Below are 25,078 nucleotides of genomic sequence, written 5' to 3'. Positions count from 1 at the left end.
GAAGATTGGTGCCATTTCATAACCTGCAGCTATATTGTATGTAGAGGCTGGACATCCCTGGTCCAGCACCCTGGGGACCTGACCGGTCCTGAACAAGGATAGTTTCTGGACCAGTCTAACACCCTCTTGAAATACAGGAATAGTCTCTTGGATAGGATTGCACAGTAAGACGAGGGCCCGTTGTGGGCCCCCTCATAGCCTTAGGGCTGTTTGGCCTTTAGAGTTTTGGATCCTGGTTACAGCTGCTGGATCGTAGTGGTGATTGACTTTCCTCTTTTTGGTATCTCTTGTGTTGCTATTACAGCCCAGTGCAGTGATTCCATGTGCAGTCAGTGCAATCTCTTGGGTTCCCTTCCTCCCAGATATGATTGCTGCAGACAGGGCCTTGGTGAGTCTGTCTATAATAAAGTCAAAGCCTCCAAAGGAAACCGTCCTTTCTAACTGCTCTAACCAAGAGACTTGCCATGATATGGCAGCCCTCACTGGAGGCAGTTGCAGTTCTGGCTGTCCCATCTCTGCAGGCTCAGGTTGGGAAGTTGTTGTAGTTTTAGGTTGCTGCCCCATTACCTCATGATGTTGAGAACTGTATTCAGGCAAGTGTTGAGGCAGAATCTCCAGAACGGTGAGGGCAGCTTCCCTCCCCATTTTGGGGCCAGCACTATTCCTTTCAGGAAAGGCAGTTTTGGAGGCACATGTGCTGGCCCTTACATGGACGTGGTTCTTGCTCGCAAGTGTTGGGAATGATACTAGTTCTTCCGTAGATGACTTCTGGCTGGGGTGTCTTTGATATAGTATAAGACCTTCTGTGGGGGTGAGATCTCTGGGTGGTCTTGGAGACTGTGCTGCATCTTGTAAGGGTGAAGTCCCTGTGTGGTCTGAGCATGGGGCTTATTTCCTCCACCAGTTAGGTCTTGTTGGTTGGTCTTGAAGGTTGTGCTGGATCTCCCAGGGGTGAAGTCCTGCTGTGTGCTGTTAGCACTGGGGACATCTTCTCCACTGGCTGGATCTCACCTGGTGGCCTGTGAAGTTGTGCTAGCTGCAGGCACACCAAAGGGGGAGGACAAAGGAGGCAACTGCCCTGGGGCCTGGCGATTCAAAAAGGCCTCTTGCTACTGTCACAGCAGCAGTGCTTGGAGCTCTGGGCCCCTTAAATTGCTGCTGGAGCGCTGCCTGGGGTCTAGCTTGGGAATTCTGGAAGCAGCACTTACTCTTCTGATAGCAGCATCCCATTGGGAACAAGAATGGTTCTTCCCTCAGCAAATGATTGGACCATGGTTTTGTTCTGTGGTGCTGGGGACACTGGATGGGATGCAGTATCAGTTCTAGAAACAAAACCTTATGAGCTCAGTGGTGGCTAATATGTCACAGCTATGAGTGAGAAGCAGGATGACAACTCTGCCTTATCCCTTCCTTCCCTCCTGTTTTAGGAGAAATGTTTCTAATTCACCCTCTTTTAGGCTATATGCTGTGGTGTAGGGAAAGTCATTCACTATGGACCCAGTCCTGCAAAGTGCTGAGTTCTTTGGCACCAATTCTGAAAAGCACTTGAACAGATGCTTAAGTTATTGTGTCTTATTGCAAGCTTAAAGTTAAGAATATACTTAAGTGATTTGCTGGATCACTGCTAGAATACTGAGCACCTGCCAAATCAAGTCCTGTTAGGGTTGCCAATCTTGTTTGGACGTATTCCTGGAGGGTGCATCACATGACATAATCTTTAATTACAGATTAATCTTTAATTTCTGGAAACTCTGGGATAATCCTGGAGGGCTAGCAACCCTAAATCCGGGATGTTTCTATCTACAGCTCCTGGCAAAATGGGTCGTTGGCATGGTTAATGCCTCTCGGTGCTATCACTGTATAAATGGCCATATATCAAAAATAACCCTTCACTTATGTTAAAAAGGTTACTTTAGTTGCAAAGTCAAGCTTATAAAAGTTAGGAAATCCTTAACCAAAATTAGTAAAAGGCTGGAGGAAATGACTAATTTGGAAAGATTTAAAGAACAAAGTCTTACTAGAGGGTGAAAAAGGAGACAAGGATGAAATGGTTGGAAGTAGAGTCTACAGAGATTTGACTCCTGAAAATGCCAAGGAGGGAGAGGAATTATTATATCTTTGCACAAAGGTGCATGCAGCAACAAGAAGAGGAAAACTTAGGCTAAATATTGGGAGAAAATGCCCTGACAGTGAGATAGAGCACTCAGATATTACAGTGATGAGCATGATATAGGAATAGATGTATGCAACTGTGGAACAATCTTCCAAGAGAAGTGGTGTAAGGCTAATCACTGGAAATATATACAACTAAAGTGGAGAGAACAGTAGAAATATACTGAAGAGAACATTCCTGCACTGGCAGGCATGGACTGAGTAGTAAACTAGGTCTTTTCCATTCACCTGAAAGGATCGCCCCCAAAACACTGAAAGAACCCAGCTTCACTTCCAGATCCCAAGATGATTTTGCAGGGCCAGCAATTGCAGAAAAGCTTCTTATTACTGAGCTAATTTCATATGGAATCTTTGAGGCACAGTAAACATGGAATCCTATGATAACATGCTTAAAGTGGTCATTTATAGTGGGACACACGTGTTCCATGGCGGGGGGGGGGGGGAAGAAATGGTTGAAACAGTAAGATATCTGACAGATTTGAAGGATGTGCCTTAGATTGAAATCCCAGAGACAATGATTCTAGCTGGAATCTTTATCTGCAGTTGGGGTACTGGACTACAGATTGAATCTTCCTAGTCCAGCACCCTTGGGACCTCACCAGTCCTGAAGGAGGGACTTTGCTGGATTAAGGGAGGTCAGACCCTCTGCTGACAAACTCTGGGCTCTCCTGGGGTTTGTCAACAGATCCCCTTGGGGTAGCCGGGACTACTTCTGTCCTGGGACTCTGCAGTCAGTCCCTTGGTCACTGGGACACTGCTGCTTGAGGGCTGCTGGAGCTTCACGGCCAGCTGCTCCCTGCGGGAGCTCTCTCTGATCCAGGGGTTCTACGATCCAGTAACACATGTGGTCCTGCCAGACCATAGATGTTGCCGGACCAGAGAGTCCCGCGCCAGAGAAGTTCAATCTGTATTGGAGGTAAGTGTGTAGCAAAACCAATTTCACTTTTGGTTGTTGTAATTATAGCAAACCTCAGTGCCAGAAGTTCAGATTCAAATATGGTTCAAATGTGTATCCATAGTTATGCTCTCCAATAGACTTATTATCCAAGGACTATTTGATGCTTAATGGCAACAGAAAATGTGCAAAATGCAGCATTTGAAAACCCACTGGGGAACCAGATTTTAATAATCATGTCACAAGTTTCTGGCAAGAAATGTGTATGTATAATTTTTGTAATGGGGAACTATTTTTAGTTCCCTTGCACACAATTCAAAGGAAAAAATAAGGGGCCAGTCAATCCGCTGCATATAATTAAACAAACAAATGCAGAGCTTAATTAAATTATAGTTCAGTTATAAAATGCTGGACTTTCTAAAACCTCAGAAATCATTATTGATCAAGTACTCCACCACTTCTGGGTTTGTCATCAGCCTGAAGTGGTGAATTATTCATGAATTTGAGCTTAATAGAGTAATTGTTCTTTCTGATTATCAGTATCTGTGTGAAATGTCTAGACTTAAGTTGCTTTTATTTTTTTCTTGGTGGCTGCACAACATCATTGCCTTGCTAAAGCTATCTGCTTATCACTCTAATTGGCCAAATATTGCAGTCCTTGCTAAGGTAAAACTCTCAGTGACTTCTATGGAGATGGTGCCTAAGGAAAAAAAAATCAGATTACAGGATTATGGCCAGTGTGAAATCTATGGTATCCATTCCCCATGCTACACATTTCAAAGTAAGAAGCAAACCACTCCCAATCATTCTTCATCTAACCCCCCCCCTCCAAAACCAAATAAAAACCATTTTAATTTACCACAATATTTACATATTTTGCATTATGCTAATGCAAATGAAGAGATTTAGTTCTGCCTGTGGCATATTTTAAAAATGCAATTTGTTAATAGCCTTCCAACAAAAATAAAAATCAACAAAAATATGGCCTTTGGTAGGCACATTAAATTTATCACCTCTGCACCACTCCCACAGAGTTTATGAATCATCATACCCTGAGATTATTTATTAACAGAGCCTATATCTAGTCATCTCAAAATAGTCTACATTTAAAGTTCTCCCTCTTTTTTTATTGTCTGTTTTATTTAGCAGTTTGTTTGCTGTCCGAGCCAGTGGGCATAAATGATTTGTGTGTGTGAGAGATGAACTGCCAGTTGGAGCGTGACCAAAACACAGCAGCTGCCAGTCTGCCAGCAGTCACAGTGAGTAATTCAAAATTAACTGCAAAAACTATTTGTCAAGTTTACTTTGAAAAGTTTCATCTCCGTGTTGGAAATCTCTCTGAAAGAACAGGTCTGGATGCGTCCCTTTAGTACTATGATTTTGCAACAATGGCTGTTGCAAAACAGTAAAGCATTTATTCTGTTCTATGATAATAGCCCTGCTGCTCATTTAGAGTTGGCTGAAAAACCATGATGCGGCAACAGAATAAGGATCTTCATGCTCTCTCATTGCATTCCTAATTGCTGTGGTATCTCCTTAGCAGTGATGCAACTCTTATACACTAAACACCAGTGATCATACTGTTGTTTTTTTGTCAAGCAAACCCTTTGTTTTCTTTGTAACCAAATGAGGCATATCTATGCAGCCTGATGATGCCTTCTGTAGATGTTAAATACACAAGGGGCTCTACTTATCTTTTCATTGACAAGTGTGTTTCCCTTTCCTCCAGTCTTGGATTTTCATTCTGTCATCTAAGGATGCTGCACTCCCAGTAATGGGAGTTCCAGTTAAACTTTTAATCAAACCCATTAAGTTCATGTGGGTTCAGCATTAGGCATGACATGTGAAACTGCTTCCCACTGATCATTGACTTTGGCACCTGAATGTAAGACAGATTGTGATGTCTTCCCTCTCCTTTTCTATTGTATAATTCAGCATTGCTTGACTGTCCAAAACTCCATCTCCAAGTAGGAAAGGAATATAGAACTGGTTCCTAATCTAAAAGCCCAGATCTAGGGATCAGATCCTGTCAGAACAATTGGTTGAGTGCTGCTTATACCCACAAGGAAGGCATGTAAGGAGGAATCCTCTTTGCATTTCAGAGTGGCTGCAGAGCTGCTCCACAGAGCTCACTTTCACTTTGTGACTTTGGTGCATCCAACAGATGTGGAGGTGGAGACAGAGGATCTGTGCAGCAACAGACTGGAAAATCCACACAGTGAGCAAATGCTTTGCCCCACACTTCTACCAGCTCTTCTCTTCCCAGCCTCCGGAATGGCCTCACAATTGCCTCTGAGCCATGGAATCAGACAGATCCCTCTGCCAAGGGTTATTCTGCAGCTGTGATGGACTGAGGTAGATTTCTCCATCACTGAAAATTACATATAGATTTTGTTCGCTCTGTCAATGACATACACACTGATAGATGGACAATATAGGTTGCCATAAGTTGCATGGGCAGGGAACAATGAAAGATTTCAGCCCGGGTGTGCGAGGAAGCCTGCAGCAGCAAGAAGCTCAACCAGTCATTGGTGTAATGCAGTGGATAAAATACAGCCTTGGGCTATCATAAGTCTGTCACTTTGTCCCAAGATCTCTATGTTGTCAGAGCAGGTGTTTCATGGACAAATCCTTCTCACCACTTCCACATCAAAGCCCCAGATTACAAAAAAGCTTCTTGCAAGTTTTTGCAAATTGAATGGTGATATCATTTAATCATTTTCAGAATAATTTTTCCATGCAGTTATCTTTGTTTTTAGGACTTTTCCTATATATTACTTTGACAGTGAGGACAGTATTATTATTCAGGAAAAGCTGATACAATTTCACATGCCTAATTGTGGCATTGCAGTTCAAAGTAGAACTCCTCAAAATAGGTAACCTTCTATTCTCTCTTTCTGTAAAAACAGACAGGAAAATAAGATTTACAGCATGGAGGGGAAATGCTTTAAACATGGCAGTATTTCAAAGCGGTTTGTTGGTTCTTCTTGGGGAGAACTTTACAGCTTGTTTACTATATAGAAATCTGTCTGTCTTCATTAACTGCTTCACAAGATGTCTGCTTTGCCTCAGCATGTCCTCTTAGTTCTTTATTAAGATTTTGCCTCCTAAGTATGCCATGCATTGATTTCTTCACGCTCTCTAAAATATGCAGACCAAAATTCTCCAGTACTTCTTAGGAAGAAAATGTTGGTGCTGTAACACTTCACAGGTCAAAATTTTAACTGTGAATCTTAAGTGGCACCATAGAGCGGAACTATCCACAGCTGGGATGAATGCTATGATGAACCAGATCCAGCGGAGTCACGCAAAACAATTCACACCTCTGGCAATGGCAAGTCTTAGTCAAAAGTGGAGATGTCTGTTGATATCTAGAGCTAGCAAACAGGAGTGGATATCTGGGGCGTATTGCGAGGGAGTTCTCAAGTGGATATCTGGGGTGTAATGGAGGAGCAATTACATGACCCATGAGGTAAGTTGTTGTCTGTAGAGTGTGTGTGTGTGTGTGTTCGTTCATGGAGAGCTTGCTTGAAAAATACTGTGTGGTTTGTTTGTTTTGAGGACTGTGTGCTGAGGCTTGCAGCCTGCTGGAGAAAGCTAAGAGCTTGTTAATGAGGCTTTGATCCCTAATACCTTTAGAATGGTGACATGCCTGCCTGGTGTGAAGGTTGCGGATCTCTTGAGATGTCTAGGTAGACTGTGTAGTGCTCGGGAGGAGCTGGAAGTAATGGTACATGTACAGGACTTCCATGGTAGCATTCTCTGAAATGTATTTATTACCATGTGCACAATCAGATAGACAGGCAGAACTGCAGGTCTCAAAGCGTGGATGAGATGATGGTATATGAAGAGTTTAGTTTTATTAGGAACTGGGGAAACTTTTGGGAAAGGGGAAGCCTATACAGGAAGGGTGGGGTCCTCTTAAACCAAAATGGAACCAGATTGCTGACACTTAACATTAAAAAGGTCACAGAGCAGTTTGTAAATTTAGGGCTTGGAGGAAAACCAACAGGGCCAGAGGAGCACATGGAACAGACAGAGACCTCTCTTGGGGGAGGATTTATTAATGGAGATTGTCTATGTCCTAGTAAGGAGGAGAAGGCAGAAGATGATAAAATAGGGGAGAGATCTGATGAGAAATAGTCCAATGAAAGAGTCCCATTCAATCACATCATGTAACGGCAGACAGCTAAAAAGTGACAAGTTTTTAAAGTGCTTATATACAAATGTTAGAAGTCTAATTTATAAGATTAGTGAACTAGCATGCCTTGAATTGAATGAGGATATTGATATAATAGGCATCATAGAAAGTTGGTGGAATGAGGACAATCAACGGGACACAGCAATACCAGGTACAAAAGGGGGAGAGGCGCTATATGTGGAATCAAATGAAGTAAAAAATTGTAATGAACAGAAACTGTACCATAGAATTTCTATGGATACTAATTCATAATATTAATTCTAATAAGAATATAACAGTTGGCATATATTTTACAGACTGCCTGACCGGAATGATGATGCTAACAGTGAAATGCTTAGGGAGAATAGAGATATTATTAACATGTACCCAGTTGGTATTGGGAAAGTTGAAATCCCTCCAATATTACAGTGTTTGTCACCTCAGGATGAGATGAAGAGATAAAGTTTCTTGTCACCTTAAATGACTGCTTCTTGGAGCAGGTAGTCTTAGAATCTACAAGAGGAGAAGCAATTCTTGATTTAGTCATAAGTGGAGCACACAATCTGATTCAAGAGGTGCATATAGCTGGACCATTTGGTAATAATGATAAATAATATAATTAATTTAACATCCTGGTGGTGGGGAAAACACTACAGCAATACTGCAGTATTTAATTTGAGAAAGAGGGAATACATAAAAATGTAGAACTTAGTTAAACTGAAATTAAAAGCCACAGTGCCGAAAATGAAATGCCTACAAGCTGCTTGAAACTTTTTAAAGACACTGTAATAGAGGCTTAATTTAAATGTATATTCCAAATTAAAAAACATAGCAAGAAAACCAAAAAAGTGCCACCATGGCTAAACTACAAAGTAAAAAGAGCAATGAGAGACAAAAAGGTATCATTTAAAAAGTGGAACTTAAATCGTAGTGAGGAAAATAGAAAGAAGCATGAACTCTGTGGCAAATGAAGTGTAAAAATATTATTAGGAAGGCCACATTTTTTTTTTGAAAAACTGCTAGCTAAAAACTCAAAGTAATAACAAATTTTTAAAAGTACATCAGCAGTAGGAACCCTGCTAAACAACTGGACAGTTGAGGTGCTAAAAGAGAACTCAGAATTGATAGGGCAGGGGTGGGGAACCTCAGGCCTGGGGACTGGATGTGCCCTCTGTGTTACCTGGATCTGTCTCCCAAAGCTCAGACCCCACCCCACCGCTATACTGTGGGGCTAGAGCAAACAAAATCTCATTTGTGTGCAGCCCCCAATTGATTTTTGTACCAAATGCCTGGAGAATAGTTAATATGATTTCAATTTTTAACAAAGGGTTTCAGAGGTGATCCTGGCAATCACAGGCCAGAAAGTCTAACTTCAGTACCGGGTAAATTGATTACAATTATAGTAAAGAACAGAATTCTTAGACATATAGATGAACATAATTTGAGGAAGAGTCAATGTGGTATTTGTAAAGGAAATTCATGCCTCACCAATGTACTAGAATATCCTGAGGGGGTCAACAAGTATGTGGACAAGAGGGATCAGTGGATATCAAGTATTTAGATTTCCAGAAAACTTTTGACAAGGTCCCTCATCAAAGGCTCTTAAGTAAAATAAGCTGTCATGGGATCAAAGGGAAGGTCCTCTCATGGATTGGTAATGGGTTAAAGTATAGAAACACAGGGTAGGACTAAACGGCCACTTTTCAGAATGTAGAGAATTAATTAGTGTCTTCTTTCTGGGGACTGTACTGCAACCAATCCTATTCTACATAAATGATCTGGAGTAAGGGGTAATTGGTGAGGTGGCAAAATTTGCAGATGATACAAAATTGCTCAATATAGTTAAGTCCTCAGTGGACTGCAAAAAGCTTCATAAAACTGCATGACGGGGCAACAAAATGATAGATGAAGTTCAGTGTTAATAAATGCAATAATCCCAAATGATGGGGTCTAACTTAGCTGTCACCACTGAAGAGAGATATTGGAGTCATTGTGGATAGTTCTCTAAAAAGATCCACTCAATGCACAGTGGCAGTCAAAAAAGCAAACAGAATGTTGGGAACCATTAAGAAAGGGATACATAATAAATCTCTTTATAAATCCATCTCAGGCCCACATTTTGAATATTGTGTGCAGATGTGGTCACCATCTAAAAATATATATATATTGGAATTGGAAAAAGTTCAGAAAAGGGCAACAAAAATGATTGAGGATATGGAGCAGATGTCATATGAGGAGAGATTAATAAAACTGGGAGTTTTCTGCTTGGAAAAAAAGATGACTAAGTGGGGATATGTTAGAGGTCTATAAAATCATTACTGGTGTTGAAAAAATAAACAAAGAAAAGTTATTTACTCCTTCCCATAACACAAGAACTACAGCAAAATGCAGGACAATGTAGCACTTTAAAGACTAACAAGATGGTTTATTAGATGATGAGCTTTCGTGGGCCAGACCCACTTCCTTTTGATCTGAGGAAGTGGGTCTGGCCCACGAAAGCTCATCATCTAATAAACCATCTTGTTAGTCTTTAAAGTGCTACATTGTCCTGCATTTTGCTTCAGCTACCCCAGACTAACACGGCTACATTTCTATCACTATTCTACAAGAACTACAGGTTACCAAATGAATTAATAAGTAGGGGTATGTCTACACTACAAAGTTAGTTCGAACTAACGGACGTTAGTTCGAACTAACTTTAATAGGTGCTACACTAGCGCTCTGCTAGTTCGAATTTGAATCGAACTAGCGGAGCGCTTAGTTCGAACTAGGTAAACCTCATTTTACGAGGACTAACGCCTAGTTCGAACTAGCTAGTTCGAACTAAGGGCTGTGTAGCCCTTTAGTTCGAACTAGTGGGAGGCTAGCCCTCCCCAGGTTTCCCTGGTGGCCACTCTGGCCAACACCAGGGAAACTCTATGCCCCCCTCCCGGCCCCGGACCCATTAAAGGGGCACGGGCTGGCTACGGTGCCCGTGCCAGGTGCAAGCCTGCCAGCACCCAGCTAGCAGACCCTGCACCTGGCACGGCACAGAGCCACCCACCCGATGCCCCCCAGCCCACCCCCTCTTCCCGGGACCAGGCTGGCGGCTCCCGGGAGCTTGCCCTGGACCGCAAGAGGCGGGCACCTTCCTGGGCTAGTGCGGACATCGTGGACCTCGTCCACGATCTCCGCACTAGGCACAGGAAAGTGGCCGTCTAGGGCAGGAGAGCTGCCAGCCTGGCCACCCAGGAGCAGGTGTGCATGAAAATCAAGGGGGTCCACTGAGACCCCCGACCCTGAGCCCTGAGCTTACAATGGCCGTCCTGGGTCAGACCAAAGGTCCATCTAGCCCAGTAGCCTGTCTGCCAACAGCGGCCAACCCTAGGGACCCTGGAGGGGATGGACCGAAGACAATGACCAAGCCATTTGTCTCGTGCCATCCCTCTCCAGCCTTCCACAAACTTTGGGCAGGGACACCACTCCTACCCTCAGCTAATAGGACTCCATGGACCCAACCTCCATGACTTGATCTCACTTCCCTTTAAACTCTGTTCTAGTTGTAGCCTTCACAGCCTCCTGCAGCAAGGAGTTCCACAGGTTAACTCTTTGCTTTGTGAAGAACAACAACTTTCTCTTACTAGTTTCAAGCCTGCTACCCATTCCTTTCCTTTGCTGTCCTCTAGTCCTTCTTTATGGGAACTCAGGAAGAACTTTTCTGAATGCACCCTCTCCACCCAACCCCTGCTTTTAGAGACCTCTATCCTGTCCCCCCTCCGTCTCCTCTTGTCTAAGCTGAACAGTCCCAGTCTCTGTAGCCTCTCTTCATCTGGGACCTGTTCCCAACCCCTGATCATGTTAGTTGCCCTCCCCTCTCCCAGCCTTTCTCTTCCCCTCTCCCACCTCCTTTTCCCAGTCTCCCCCAGTTTTGTTCAATAAAGACAGAGTCAATGTTGGAAGAAACGTTATCTTTATTTTGTACATCAATAAGAAGGGGGGCTAGGGAAGGGTAAGTGGAAGGAGGTGAGGGAGGAATGGGGTACGAGCCCCCGATGGGGAGGACTGGGCTGGCTCTGCGGGCTTCTGGGGGTGGAAGCTCTCCTACAGCCCCCCAATTACTCCCTCTCCCTAGATGGCAGCCTGCGGCAAGTGCAGCCGGGCTGATGGCCGAGTGGTGTGATGTGCCCAGTGTGGGCACTCAGGGCACTCCAAGCCAGAACTTCTTTGCAAGCGGGGCACCCCTTAGAACTGTGTGTCCGGGGTGGGGGTCGGGACCCTTTAAGCGCAGCCCTCGGCTAGCCTGAGACAGCATCTCCATGCTCTAATTCCTCCTTTTATGCCCTGCCGGCACTGCTTCCGGCCATCCTTAAGCCCTGTTCAGAGTCCACTCAATGTGGACTTACTAGTTCGAACTAGCAAAACGCTAGTTCGAACTAGTTTTTAGTTCTAGATGCGTTAGTTCGAACTAGCTTAGTTCGAATTAACTAATTCGAACTAAGTTAGTTCGAACTAGCGCTGTAGTGTAGACGTACCCTAGCAGGTTTAAAACAAAGAAAGGTATTTCTTCATACAATACACAATCAACCTGTGCAGGATGTGAAGGTCAAGACTTTAACTGGATTAAAAAAAAAGAACTACATACATTCATGGAGGATAGATCCATGATAAATGGAGGATAAATTCATGGATGGTCTGTGATCCAGCAATGGAAATTCCCCAACCTCCCAAGGTAGGTCTGTTCTATTGTCCTACTGCTCATACAGTTAAAATGGTTTTTCTTGAGATTTAATCTAAATAGGATGTTTGTGCTGTAGTGTAAATTCATTGCCTCTTTCCTTCCTTCTGTTTGTCAGGGTGGGGAATGAGCAACAGGTGAAGGATTACTTGATTACCATTCTGTTCATTCCCTCTGCAGCACCTGACTGGGGTCAGAAGACTGGATACTGGGGTAGATGTATCTTTGGTCTAATCCATTATGGCAGTTCTTATGTTCTAATTTTTTTATGTTCTTAATCCAGTGGTGGGCAATAATTTTTGATGGGGGCCCCTCCAAGAATTTGGTAAGTGGTCAACAGTTGCACTCTTCTACGATTATTAATGGAGGAGATATGGGGTCTGGGTTGAGGTTTGGTGAAGAAGGAAGCTTGGGGTAGAGGATTGGGGTGTAGTCACAACAACACTGCAAGCATGAAATGATTAGACATTTCTGAATCAAAATTTTTCAGAATTTTTCATTTTGTGAAAAAGTTTATATTTTGGTATCTTACTCTGATCTGGGATATAACCAAGTGCTGAAACATTGGAATTCTGCAAGGGATAGAAATTTTGATTTTTTTTTTTCTGGATCAGTGCTACTGCTTCGCTCTGCCTAACCAGTAAAATCTAGTGCACTCATTGTTTCAGGTAGTATGTTTTACTTTAATTAGCATTCTGTTTACTAAAAATTCAGTCTTTTAAATACATCTTCACTCTTAGGCATGAAGTGATATAGGAGAGACAGGCGATTCTCATTTAATTTTTTAACTGGAGAACACAATTCATGATTCATAGCTATGTCTAGACTGCAGAGTTTTTGCGCAAAAACTCGCAGAGCGTCCGCACCTTAAGCGTGTTTTTACGCAGGAAAATCGACAGAACAGAGGGGGTTTTGCGCAAGAATTATTCCTTTTTCTACGAGGAATAACTTCTTTTTGTACAAGAGCTTCTTGAGCAAAAAGGTGTGTGTGGACAGGGAACTGCCTCTTTTTCGATAGGGTTTTTTGCGCAAAAAAGCACAGGTGCCCTGGTGGCCATTCTGTGAATAGCTATCAGTGCTTTCTTTCGAGAGAGAGACCATGCACTCTTGCGCAAAAGCACATCGCTTTTTCGATGCTATTTTGCAGTGTGGTCGCTCTCTTGAGCAAGAAGTTTTTGCAGAAGAGCTCTTCTGCAAAAAGCTTCTTGCGCAAGAAGCCTGTAGTATAGAATCGCCCACTGATAGGTAGGGGTCTTTAGGTTTTTATTTATAAGGTTTTCCTTTCTGAAGATTTTAAATCAGCTATGGGCAACCAAAAATAGTGAGTCGGTCACATGAGTGGCCCTCCATCTCAGTAGGACACTTGACCAGTGGTGGACAACCTGAGGCCCGTAGCCCACTGGGATCTACCTGTGGCCCGTGTACCCCCTTTCCCTCCTGCCACACCTTTCACACATGTGGGAACTGGTGCCTCATGCTTCTTACTCCTCCCCCCTTCCACCCTTTTAGCAAATTCGGAGCACCATGAATCCACTGATTCATGCTCCATCCCTGCTCCTCCTCCCCCTCCCAGAGCTGGAATGCTACGAATCAGCTGTTTGTGGCTGCTCAATCTCTGCTAGGGAGGGGAAGGAGCGGGGCCAGAGCACGAATCAGCAGATTCATGGTGAAAACTTGGCATATGTAGGCTCAGCCTTGGATCAATGCTCTACCTAATGTGTGTTAAATTGTTGTAGATATTTTAAAATGTTAGGATTTAATTATCCAGTTAATACTTTTGGGTGGTTTCAGGTGCTTTTCTGCACTAACTTTTTTGGGAAAGGAAATTTTTCTGGACTTTATAAAAACAAAAAACAAAAACCACTAAGGCATTAATGCACCCCATGAATTAAAGACAAAATATTGCCAAAATGCTAGTGTGTACACTTGACAGCAATGTGTTAGTGAGGAAATTTAACATAGTTAATTACTGCAGTTGGGCGTATGGACAATGCGTGTTACACAGATGGACTGTGTGATGCACAGATACTTTAAGTATGCAAATTCCCATTGAAGTGACAGAGCTTAATGACTCCCATGGATTGAAGCAGCTACAACCTATTGTCTCAATAATCCAGGGATTAAGGAAGCTCTAATTGTAAGTATTATGCATGTAAGAGCGATTTTATATTTGGGATAAGTTTAGCACAGTTCCTCGTGATCTGTCTGCTCTCTAGGGTCCAAATTTAATCTCAACTGTGATTATGTTCACATGAAACATAGAGACTGATTTTTGCCTTCCTCTCCTTTTCCTCACATTAGAATAAACCAGTGTAAAGTGAGAAAAGACCAATTCCAGTCTTTTCAGCAATGAGATAAAAGTAACTGCTCATCAACCTAGTCTTACACTGAATGTTGCCTCTCTCGGTAGTGTTAATTGTTTTTTATGCTCTGCCTCAGGCCTGTCGAGAATGGGCACGAAGAGGGTAGTTGTCCTGGAGCCTGGCCATTCAAAAGGGGCCAGGGCTCCTGGTTGCCCCTACTGCTCCTGGGATAGTGTCAGTGGCCGGAGTCCTGGGACCTTTAAATAGCCACTGGAGTGCTGTGTGCTGCACTCCGGGCAGTGCTGAGACTTGCCCTTTCCACCCAAGGCCCTCTCCTTTCCAGGAGCATGGAGCCCCCATCCCCAACTTGCTCAGGGGTAGGGTTGCCAGGTGTCCGGTGTTCACCCGGACAGTCCAGTATTCACATCCCCCATCTGGTAAAAAACCCAGAAAATACCAGACATGTAAAATATCCGGTATTTCCTGTTTTCCTTAGATGGAAACCCGGCAGGGACAATTTTCCCCTGCCGCAAAGGGCGGGGTGGGGAAGTGAGGAGCACGGGACCTTCCTCTCACCTCCCCCCCCACCCCAGTGTGTGGGGTTTTTTTGGGGGAAGGGGTGTGTTCAGTATTTTTTATTAAACCATCTGGCAACCCTACTCAGGGGCCTAGTGAGTCTGTCGGCCTCCTTCCTCTGCCCTACAATGACTTGGGGCAATAGGAAGAATGCATCTTGGGCTCTTTGTTTTCATCTTTAAAATCTGCACATAAACATACACTGTAAATATCTGGGTTTGAAGCCCAGATGGAGTTAGAGTTAAGGCCTCTGTTCTTATTTTTAACCAGCCCTGTCATGTGAAGGTATTGCAGCATGTGCTGTATTTGATGTGTAACAACACCTGCCAATTGCTGAGCTTTTCCAGGCCTAGACATATGGTAATAGGGTGAATGAATGGCATGTTAACCTTCTCTGGGAATTTAAGTCAGAGCATTAGCACACTTTCAATAATTAGTTTGCACTCTGTGCGGAAGGACTGGGTTCTGCTGGAAGTGCAGGGCATATGTTGTGAAGGACTGTGCCAGGGAAGGGGGATACCAGGAACCTCCTTTCACTTGTTTGGCCAATACAAGGGCCAGGCAGAATTGCAGTCTGTGTACTTAGGTGAGCACAGGGACTGCTTCACCCCAATCCCTGTGAATTTATAGCAGAGGTCTCAAATTCCCGGCCTGTGGGCCGTCCCTGGCTGGAGCTATTGTGTAATCCATCTTGGGACTCCTGATGGGCTGGGAGGGCCTGTCTGTTACTGGCTCTGAGTCCCACCATTCCCTTGCCTTCTCCCTCCTTGGCACCTTGTCCCCTAGGATGTGGCTTGGGGATTACTGTGGTGGGGGAGGGGGGAAGGAACTGGTATCATGCAGCAGCAGCCAGCATGCCCTCCTTCACTTCCCAATGGGGACAGGAGTGCACTGGGCGAGTACCCTCGCTCTGCTTCACAGCAGCAACAGGAGCCATGAGGAGTGGGGTGGGGGCTGGAAGTTTGAGATCTCTGGCTTATAGCATCCTAAAGGAGATGGTAAGGGGGGTCACCATGCTGCAGGGGAATGAGCTGCTTTCTCTTAGTGCTCCCCCTCTCCCACCTTTGACCCAGGTGCTCCTTATGGGCACAATCTCACCAGGCCCATGGACAAAGGGGGGGAACCAAAGAAGGCAACTGTCCCGGGGCCTGCTGATTCAAAAGGGCTCAGGGCTCCTGATGGCCGCTACTGTGAGATCAGTGGTGGCTGGAGCCCCAAACCCTGTAAATCAATGCTGGAGTCCCACGTAGCATGCTCTGGACAGCCTGGAGGGCTGGCTGGGGGTAGAAGGGCCCCAGTGCGGTTCAAGTGCTACTGAGGGCTAACTGCCCCCAGCCCTACCTCATCATCCTAAGTCCCCACCCCTTCCAGGAGTGCAGAGCTGCCCCCTGCTTTGCCCTGGGGCCTGACAAGGCTGTCTTCTCCCCTGTTTCTGTGGCAGTCTGACTTTGGTATCAGATTAGCATTCCCTGGAAGTATTGTGTAATACTTGGGAGACACTGACCTCAGCCCTGTGTGAGTGACTACGTATTAGTGTTACCTAATTCTTAAAGTATTAAGATAATTAGGAAACGTGATAGCCCACAAAAACAGACAGCTAGTTCTATTGAAGGTATCAAAGGCATTCCATCTCCCATGTCAATTTAAATAGCGCTCTTGGCTACAACATTACAATAATCAGCTTAACTAAATTTGTTTTGCGTGTCTGATGTTAATGAGCGATTGGCTGTTATTCTTTTAGGGAGAAATCCATTGAATCTACATAAAACGGGAGCACTTGATCTCCAGGCAGGTGGAAGGCTGAGGGCCCAGTGTCCGACAGCAGGGCTGCTGGGCAGTATCCCTAAAGGAGAGAGTTTTAGGCTGGAATAGTAGCTATATACCCTCTGTGGAGTTGCAGGGGGTGGATTTGCATACACATGGATTCTACGGCCTGCCAGCAGGCCCATCACAGACTTCCTCTCTTGACTAAGCAGGGTGCATGGGTGCAGAGGAGACTGCTCCACTCATGGCTCCTGTTAACACCTGCCTATGATGCGCAGGCTTTCAGCTCTTGTCAGCTGTGGTGCTTTCTATTAATGATGAAGAAACAAATAAAATGAAGAAATGACGTCTTCATGTTGAAACACATTTCAGCCAGATTTATGCAGTGCCTTGGAAGATGGCATTTCAGAGAAGCTTCTTTGAGATGCTGTAATAGATGATTCAAATTATAAGCCATCCCTGCAAACATGCCATTTCTAATTGATTCCATATGCTTCCAGTCCCTTTCCCCTCCCTATGCTCAGGATCATTCTGTTCAGCCTGGAATATGCCATTCGGCAGCTTATCTAGGCCTGGCTAATGTTACATTGTATAAACAGGAAAGGGTCTAGGACTCGATGCCATGTTAAAATGTGGTGTGAATAATCCCTGGCTTTACAGCCATTCATTCAAAATAAAGCCCTGCTTTGGTCTGGCACTGTTGTGGCTGCCAGAAACCTGTTAGAGCAGTTCTGATCATGCAGCACAGTTAATTCTTCATGGAGAGACCAAGATTACAGTGCTTGTGTAGCAGTAGAAAGTAGGAGAACTAGCGGACTAGTACCAGAGAGGCTGTTTGGGAAGTAACGAAGGTGTCCACCTATCAGGGCTATTCTAGCGCTTGATAAATCTTAACTCATTGCTTTCCTCATTCATAATTAAAATGAGATTTTTATGCCATGTCTGCAAAATGCCATTCAGGGTGAGTTATTTCCACCTTGCTGCTGCAAACAACACCCGTCTTTTATGGCATGGGAGTCTGGGAAAGATGTCTAAAGATTATTACTAGTTTATTACCTCCACCTTTTCTCCATCCCGGCCCTCTCTTTCTGTCTCTCCTCCCCCATATTAATTCTCATTTAGCATCAGGAGGTGCTGATGAAGTATGCCAAGGTCATTTCTGTGCCAGCAGGATTGCTCATATATGGCCAGTCACCTCCATCTGCTGAGCCTGCCAATATTATATTGTGTGTCCCACCTGGAGATTCACAGACATAGTACAACTGCCAGCAACGCTCCTCAGCCCTTTCCATCATGTTCCACTGAAGCAACTGCAATCTGCAAAGTCCTCTTTTCCTTCTCATTTTCCAGGTGTGCAAGTGAAGATTTCCTAGAGAGCTGTCCTTTCAGTTTCAATTTAACATGAAAGGCAGCTTGGGGCCAAGAAATGAGCACAATTTGCCCAATTTGGGACAGGCATAAGGATCTTGCACAAAATGGGGTTTTTGCACAAAAAAACTCTGACCATACTGCTTCTTTTTGCGCAAAAGCCCCTTGCACAAAAAGAAACGGCAGAAAATAAGGTAATGAGATCAGGACATATGCTAATGAGTCCCTCATTAACATATTTTCTGCTGGACGATCTCGCAGTGAAAACAAAGCCTAAAAGCATAGAAAAATAATACTTATTTGTTGCCTTGTGAGGTTACTATTCATATGCCACTCAGAACATGTTAACTATTATTTTTAATTTGTGTTATATTAGTTGCTCCCAGCCCCAAATGTGATAAAATACACCCACATAGTGAATGACAGTTCTGTTCAACAAAGAATTTACAATCTAGACAATGCAGAATTATCCCCGTAATGCTGAGTGTGAGTGCTTTGGGCAGTGATATAAAGGACCTGGGGCTCCAGCCACTGCTGCTGTCCCCTTTTGCCCCCCCATCTACACTACACTCAAGAAGTGTGTGGGTTACACTCCCATTTTACATACGGAGAACTGAGGCACTAAGGGATTTGATCACTTAACCAGCCTCACACAAGACATCTTTGTTAGTGCTAGGTAGAGAACTCTTGTCTCGCAAGTCCCTGTCCAGCATTTTAATGACAAGATCAACTTTTTTTTCTCAAGTGCTATGTAAGCGCTAAATACAGTAGGCCAACTTTAAGGAACCATTGAGGGAACCAACTATTTGGTTGTTCAGTGGAGGCTGTTCTTTTAATAAAGATGGAGCAGCATGGTACTCATGAAGTCAGATATTCCACCACATTACTCCAGCTTTATACTAGTGTCTCTGTTCAAAAAGATGGAGTCACACTAGGGTAAAATTATTTTAACACCAGGATGCATCAGACTCAATCAATACATGGTGACTTAAGGAGCTTTCTTTTAAGAAAGAAGCCTAAGTCTTGTTTCTTGTGAAGCTCTTTGTTTTTTATTGATAAATGGAAATTTTAAAACTCTCTCACTCTCTCACTGCCACACTGATCTCAGAATGAGGTCTGATTTAGTTTGGTGAGATACTCTTCATGATGATTCAGGGTTTAGGGAGCCATCTACAAAAGTATTCTACTTAACGGTGCGTGAACACTATGCCTATCACTCTTCATAAATCCTGCTTTAAGTCCGATGTATGTACTGGAATTTTTTGAATGCTTTTCCAGATTACTGAAACTAGTTTGTCAAAGGACCAAGGAGAGTGAATGAGTAAAGACATAGAAGATTGGATCCATGTCATGTGTAGTACCACTCTTTTATGAATGGGAGGAAATGATTGCTTGGATAAAAGGGAGAAAAATATCATGTGCCTGTGTGTTTTGTCATTCTGCTGGAGTGATTTGAGAAGCTAGTAAAAGCTCTGCTTGGTGAGGAGATCCATGTTTATAAACTCTCACATATATAATGTCCACTGAATTTCTAGGAGAACATGGGTGGGCACTGGAATAGAATCCTTTAAAACTTGCCTGACCATCACTAATGAGGACTGACCTTTGCAGCAATATATACACTCAGTTTATTAAAGCGGGACAGAACAATCTCCAGGCCTTTGGTCAATCTAGGTTGCTTGGGGCTGAGGAATTTCCATTTAAAATCTCTCTTCAGGTGATAAAGACTGATTCAATAGAGATCAGCTAATAAAGAAAGTGCTGGAAGCTACTATTAAATTCTAGCTTCTGTCAGCTTAACAGCAAAAACTTTTAATGAGGAAACCATTAAAGTTGACCTAATGAATCAGAAATGCTTTTCCTTGCTGGCTAATTATAGAGTGCCTGGAATATCTTCCGACATATGTAATTTAGAAAATACTGATCTATTGAGTCTCCTTGCTCTCAAAGGAAACCTGTTGCATGGCAGTAGGGTGAAAAATGCACTTTATAGCTTTCCTGAGAGGATGTGGGGCTTGACCCAGATTCACAAAGGAACCTCTGTGGACAGGTGGGATGAATATAAGGGAGGCAGGAATTCCTAATGCTGGTGGCCATCTATCAATAGCAGTTCACATAAAGCATTTCAATCACAGAGAAGCACTGCTGCTTACGGCCAAAGGATTCAGCTGCCTAGCAGGGAAAGATCTGTGCATGCATTTATTCTAAAATAGAGGCCAGTATTTACATAGCTCAGTATGCTGAAAAATGTAAGAAAATGTCCTTTTGGCAATGGGAAGGTGAGATGGCTACAAGGAAATCCAGAGGCATGAGATGCCATTGAGGGAAGTTGAACACTGCTTGCTTGAACTATTCTGACACTGACAGCAACATTTTCTCTCCCCATCTCCTACACATATATTAATATTATATGTAATGTTATAATTGTGATAATATAGGAGTACATAGAGTGGGCTCATTGTGTTAGGCCCTGGTCAAACCTGCGTAAGAGACAGTCTTGCCCCCCAAAAATTTACAAAACAGACATCAGAAGAAATTGTAATCTCCATTTATCCAATGGGAAATGAGGCATGGAGAGATTAAAGTTATTTATCCAAGTTTACACAGGAACTCTGTGGCAGAACCAAGTAGTGCATCAAGATCTCTTAAGTCATAGTCCGCTACTATGAATGGCAACAGGACCTTGTTTCTCGTTTCAGAGGGGTAGCTGTGTTAGTCTGTAACTTTAAAAACAACAAGTAGTCCTGTGGCTTCTTAGGGTATGTCGACACTACAGTGTTATTTCAAAATAGTTTATTCAAAATAATGCATAGACACACAAAATGCATTTCAAAAAGCCCGTCCACACTGAGTGGACTCTGAATCACATTTAAGGCTGGCTGGAACCAGTTCCGGCAGGGCACCAGGTCAGGACTTACTGTGTGGGGCTGCTGCCTGAGGCTATCTGAGGTCTGTGCTTAAAGGGACTCCCCCGGACAGCCAGTTATCAGGTTTTCCTGCTTGTTTGTCTACCTCAATGAGGGACAGCAAAGTATTTTGTCTCTGCGTGCTCTGATTGCCCTCACTCGGGACACCACAGCACTCTGCAACATGGAGCCAGAACCGCCCCTGGGCACTCTGGTGCTTCTCTTGGATGTGTTGCTGTGAGCCTAGCTGCACTTTCTGCAGGCTGCCGTCTGGGAGGTCCATCGGGGGGCTGTCAATATTCAGGAGGCCCTGCGGAAGAGCTTCCACCCTGAGGAGCACTAAGAGCTTCCCTGGTCTGCCCCACTGCGGGCTTGTGCCTCATTCCTCCCTCACGTCCTTCCACTTACCCCCCTTCCTGATGTCAAATAAAATACACGTATTTTCATTAACACAAACTGTTTTTATTTAAAAAAAAACTGGGAGGGAGGGAATGAAACTTTGGTGAGACTAGGGAAAGGAGGTGGGAGAGGGGAGAAGAGAGGGTGAGAGAGGGGAGGGGGAAACCTAGGAGGAGGGAGCTGGAAGGGGGAAGAAGGGGAAGGGAAAGTTCAGTGGTGAGGGTCTCGCCAGACCAACTTGATTGTAATACAAACCTGCTCCTGGGTTCGCATGTGGCCTGTGGTGGCCATGATGGCAGCTGTCCTGCCATAGACGGCCGCGTTCCATCATCTAGTGCAGAGATTATGGACGTTGAGGGCATCCCCCCCAAACCTGAGTAAGGTCCACCCTGATCTCCACCCTGGACTAGGAAGGTGCCCACCTTCTCTGGGCCCTGGCAGGCTCCTGGGAGTTGGCAGACTGCTCCTGGGGAGTGGTGGAGGGCTGGCTGCCAGTGGCTTGCTGGCTTATGTTTTGGGGCCACTGTGTCAGGTGCAGTGACTGCTGGCTCTGGGCTGGCAGGCTTGGAGCTGGCACGGGCACTGTGGCCAGAGTGTACCTCTTTAAGGGCTCCAGGGAGCAGGGAGAGAGTGGAGTGTTCTTGGTTGGGGCTGGAGTGCCCACCACGGCACCCTGGGAAGGCTGGAGGCCCCCTATTTTGAAATAAGTGTCTATACATCACTTATTTTGAAATAGCTATTTCGAATTTGGCGTTAATCCTCATAGAATGAGGTTTACCAAATTTGAAATAAGTGCTCTGCTGTGTAGACACTAGGAAAGTTATTTCAAAATAAGGGCTGTGGGCATTAATAATAATATGACTGAATTTTCCTAGCGGGGCTTTATAGCCTGAAATAGTCATTAGGGAAAAAGTGAAATAATTTTTAGTATAAACAGTTGTATGCAGGTAATAGAAATCTCTTATTTATTGAATGTTCACCCATGTAGGAAAGTAGAAAGTCCATCTAAAAGAAGAACCAAAGAAAATTCGCTGAACATCTACTGCTATGCTATAATGACTTAAATATTTATACAATTAATACCATCCAGAGGTGCCTGTTGAGTGGCTCTTTAAAAAGGTGGATAGATCAAAGGCTTGTATTAAAGAGGGTGTATGTTTTCAGATGGACACACAGCAGTCCAGGAATAGTGTAGATTTTAGGCGACTTGCCCAAAGAAGTAATGAATAACACCTGACTAAAGAATTGATCTGATCCAGTTACTATTGAAGTCACTGGAAAGACTCCCATTGACTTTGATAAGCATTGGCCTGATTACATGGAGCCACCCTTCTGGTTCTTTATTGGAGAAAAACAGGGACTGATATACCTGATATAAGGGATCCTGTGATGGGGTGTCCACCTAATACGAGTCCTCAGTTAGTTAATGTGGGCTAGGAGGGTACATCTAGACTACATGGCTCCGTCGACGGAGCCATGTAAAGTAGTTTACTTGGCATAGTCAATGAAGTGGGGATTTAAATAATCCCTGCTTCATTAAAATAAAAATGGTTGCCACACTGTGCCAACAATCAGCTGATCCGGCACAGCGCGGCAGTCTAGATGTGGCATGGTCAACAAGGGAAGCCTTTATTGACCACTCCAGTAAACCTTGTTTCACGAGGCATACCGAAGCAGTCGACAAAGTCTTCCTTTGTCGACTGTGCCGTGTCTAGACTGCCTCCCTGTGCTGGATCAGCTGATCATGGGCACAGCGTGGCGACCATTTTTATTTTATTGAAGCAGGGATTATTTAAATCCCCACTTCATTGACTATGCCAAGTAAACTATTTTACATGGCTCCGTCGACGGAGCCATGTAGTCTAGACGTACCTGAAGAGGCCAATTTAACTATGTATGCTGCACCTGGATGGACATCAGGGATTGATAAAGCCTAATGGCAGATAAAAACTAGTGGAGGGAGATGTTGAGATAGGATTATAAATCAGGAAGTGAGAGCAGGAAGGGGCTGAGGTCACTTTCTAGAGGGAAAGAGAATTGGTCAGGGTCAAGGAAGAAATCAAAGAGAATGGATTATGGGAGTCTGGCAAGAGGCTAAGAATGGTGAAGTAACCATGGGGAACAAAAGAATCACCAGTGATATAATCAGATATAGGTAAGGAGATAGAGAGGTGGGGTAGGAAGTAGCCTAGGAGGAAACAGCCACAGGATCTGAGATTAGCAACCCAGGTCTGCTCAGTCATAGGCTGGAAGAGTGGGAAGGCCCATGTTTCCCTATTAACCACTGGTAAAATAGCATAGGACTTGGAAACAGAGAGTCTGAGACTGTCCATAGAGCTTATCTGATGGAACTCTGACCCTCCTGAAAGAGGGGACCATATAATGAGCTGACAGAAGGGCCAGGAGAGAGCATAAGTCTCAGGGTGAGAGGAGATATAGTACAAGTAGCTGATGGATGAGAGGTACCAAATTGGGCAGTCGCTACTTCCCAGCAACAAGGAGGCGCACCTGTGGGAAGCGGACCTCTTCTTAGAGCCACTTGTAATTTCATTGTCTTCTAACACAAGAAGGAATCCAGCTCTTTGGACAGCAGAAGGTATTCAGGACAGAAGCACTCATCATGTCAAATGTGGCATGAATTAAATTAATCTTGTCCAATAACCATGTATTAAAGACACATGGCTGCAATATAGCTATATACGGTCTCTCAAGTTTAAACTGGGAGAGCTGGTTTATAACCCATTCAATTAAGATAACTTAAAATGGATATAAAATGCTGTGCAGTGTGATTATAAACAAAATAAATGTCTATTATAAAATCTGTTTACCTATTAAGAATAAAGGATTTCCATGGTAAAATCAATAATAGCCTCTCTAATGTTCAAATTGCATGGGGCTGCCAACATATAAGGTCTCTCTTCTAGTTAATCATTTGGAAATTCCAAGGATCTGATTCTCCTCTCACTGAACTTGACTGGAAAACAGGAGTAACTCCTGTTAAACCAGTGCACTTGCAGTGGTGCAAATTTGGTATATCAGAGAGGAGACTGAGCCTCCTATTGTTCAGTACATTTGTCTGAGAAGAATGATGCAGTAGTGTGTGTTATTTCTGGATTGAAATAACTTGAGCTGCTTATGATGCAACATAATCAGAAATCTCTCCATTTCCCTCCTAAAGTTGTGCGCTAACATTAAACCTGTTAGCAGATTTCACTGTGTATCTACAACAAAGTATGTGCCTATATGCTGTCCGTGCACCTACCACTTTTAACTCTTTATAGGTTACCACTATTCCAATTGTCACTAGATCATGTTAAGCTCTTTGTTACTGATCATCGTCATCATCCTGATGTTCAAATTATGCCTCTGGCACTAAGGGCAGCAATGAGGCTCCTTCACTCCTATCCGTTTTTGGCAAGTCTTTCGATGCTTTCTCAACTGTGCCCCAAGTTTTTCAGCTTGGCTTCCACAGGTCTTCCCAATGCTGTTTTTGGGTGGCCTTGTTTTTGCATCCTTTCAGATGTCTATTTTACTGTTACTCTGGGAATGGAATCAAGTTTCCATTTGGAGTAAATGGCCAATCCATATCCACATCTCTTGAAAATGATGGTGCTCATATCCTCTTGGCTGCACTGTATCAATAGATCTGTCAGATTGTTCTGGAACAAAAGAGCGGGAGGATGTTTCCAAGACAGGCTGTATGGAATGAAGGCACTTTGGACATATCTTATTTTCTCATTCCCCAGCATTCTGCACTATAAAGTAATGTTGAAAGTACACAGCTCTGACAAACCTCGACTT

The 25,078-nt window shown here is 43.9% G+C and overlaps 1 long non-coding RNA gene across 2 annotated transcripts in view; it reads left to right on the top strand.

Annotated features, from left to right (window-relative positions):
• Positions 1–25,078, top strand: part of LOC112544776 (uncharacterized) — a 237,484-nt gene that overhangs the window by 21,640 nt on the left and 190,766 nt on the right. The window contains exons 2-3 of one of the 2 annotated variants that reach the window (XR_003088104.2): positions 4,214–4,326; positions 5,232–6,179. This is a non-coding gene — a long non-coding RNA (uncharacterized LOC112544776). Of the gene's footprint in view, positions 1–4,213; positions 4,327–5,231; positions 6,180–25,078 lie in introns of those variants that run through there. The other variant, XR_012903131.1, reaches the window with a different exon arrangement.

Source organism: Pelodiscus sinensis, chromosome 4 (genome assembly GCF_049634645.1).
Source record: "Pelodiscus sinensis isolate JC-2024 chromosome 4, ASM4963464v1, whole genome shotgun sequence".
NCBI lineage: Eukaryota > Metazoa > Chordata > Testudines > Trionychidae > Pelodiscus > Pelodiscus sinensis.
This window is presented reverse-complemented; position numbering and strand designations above follow the sequence as displayed.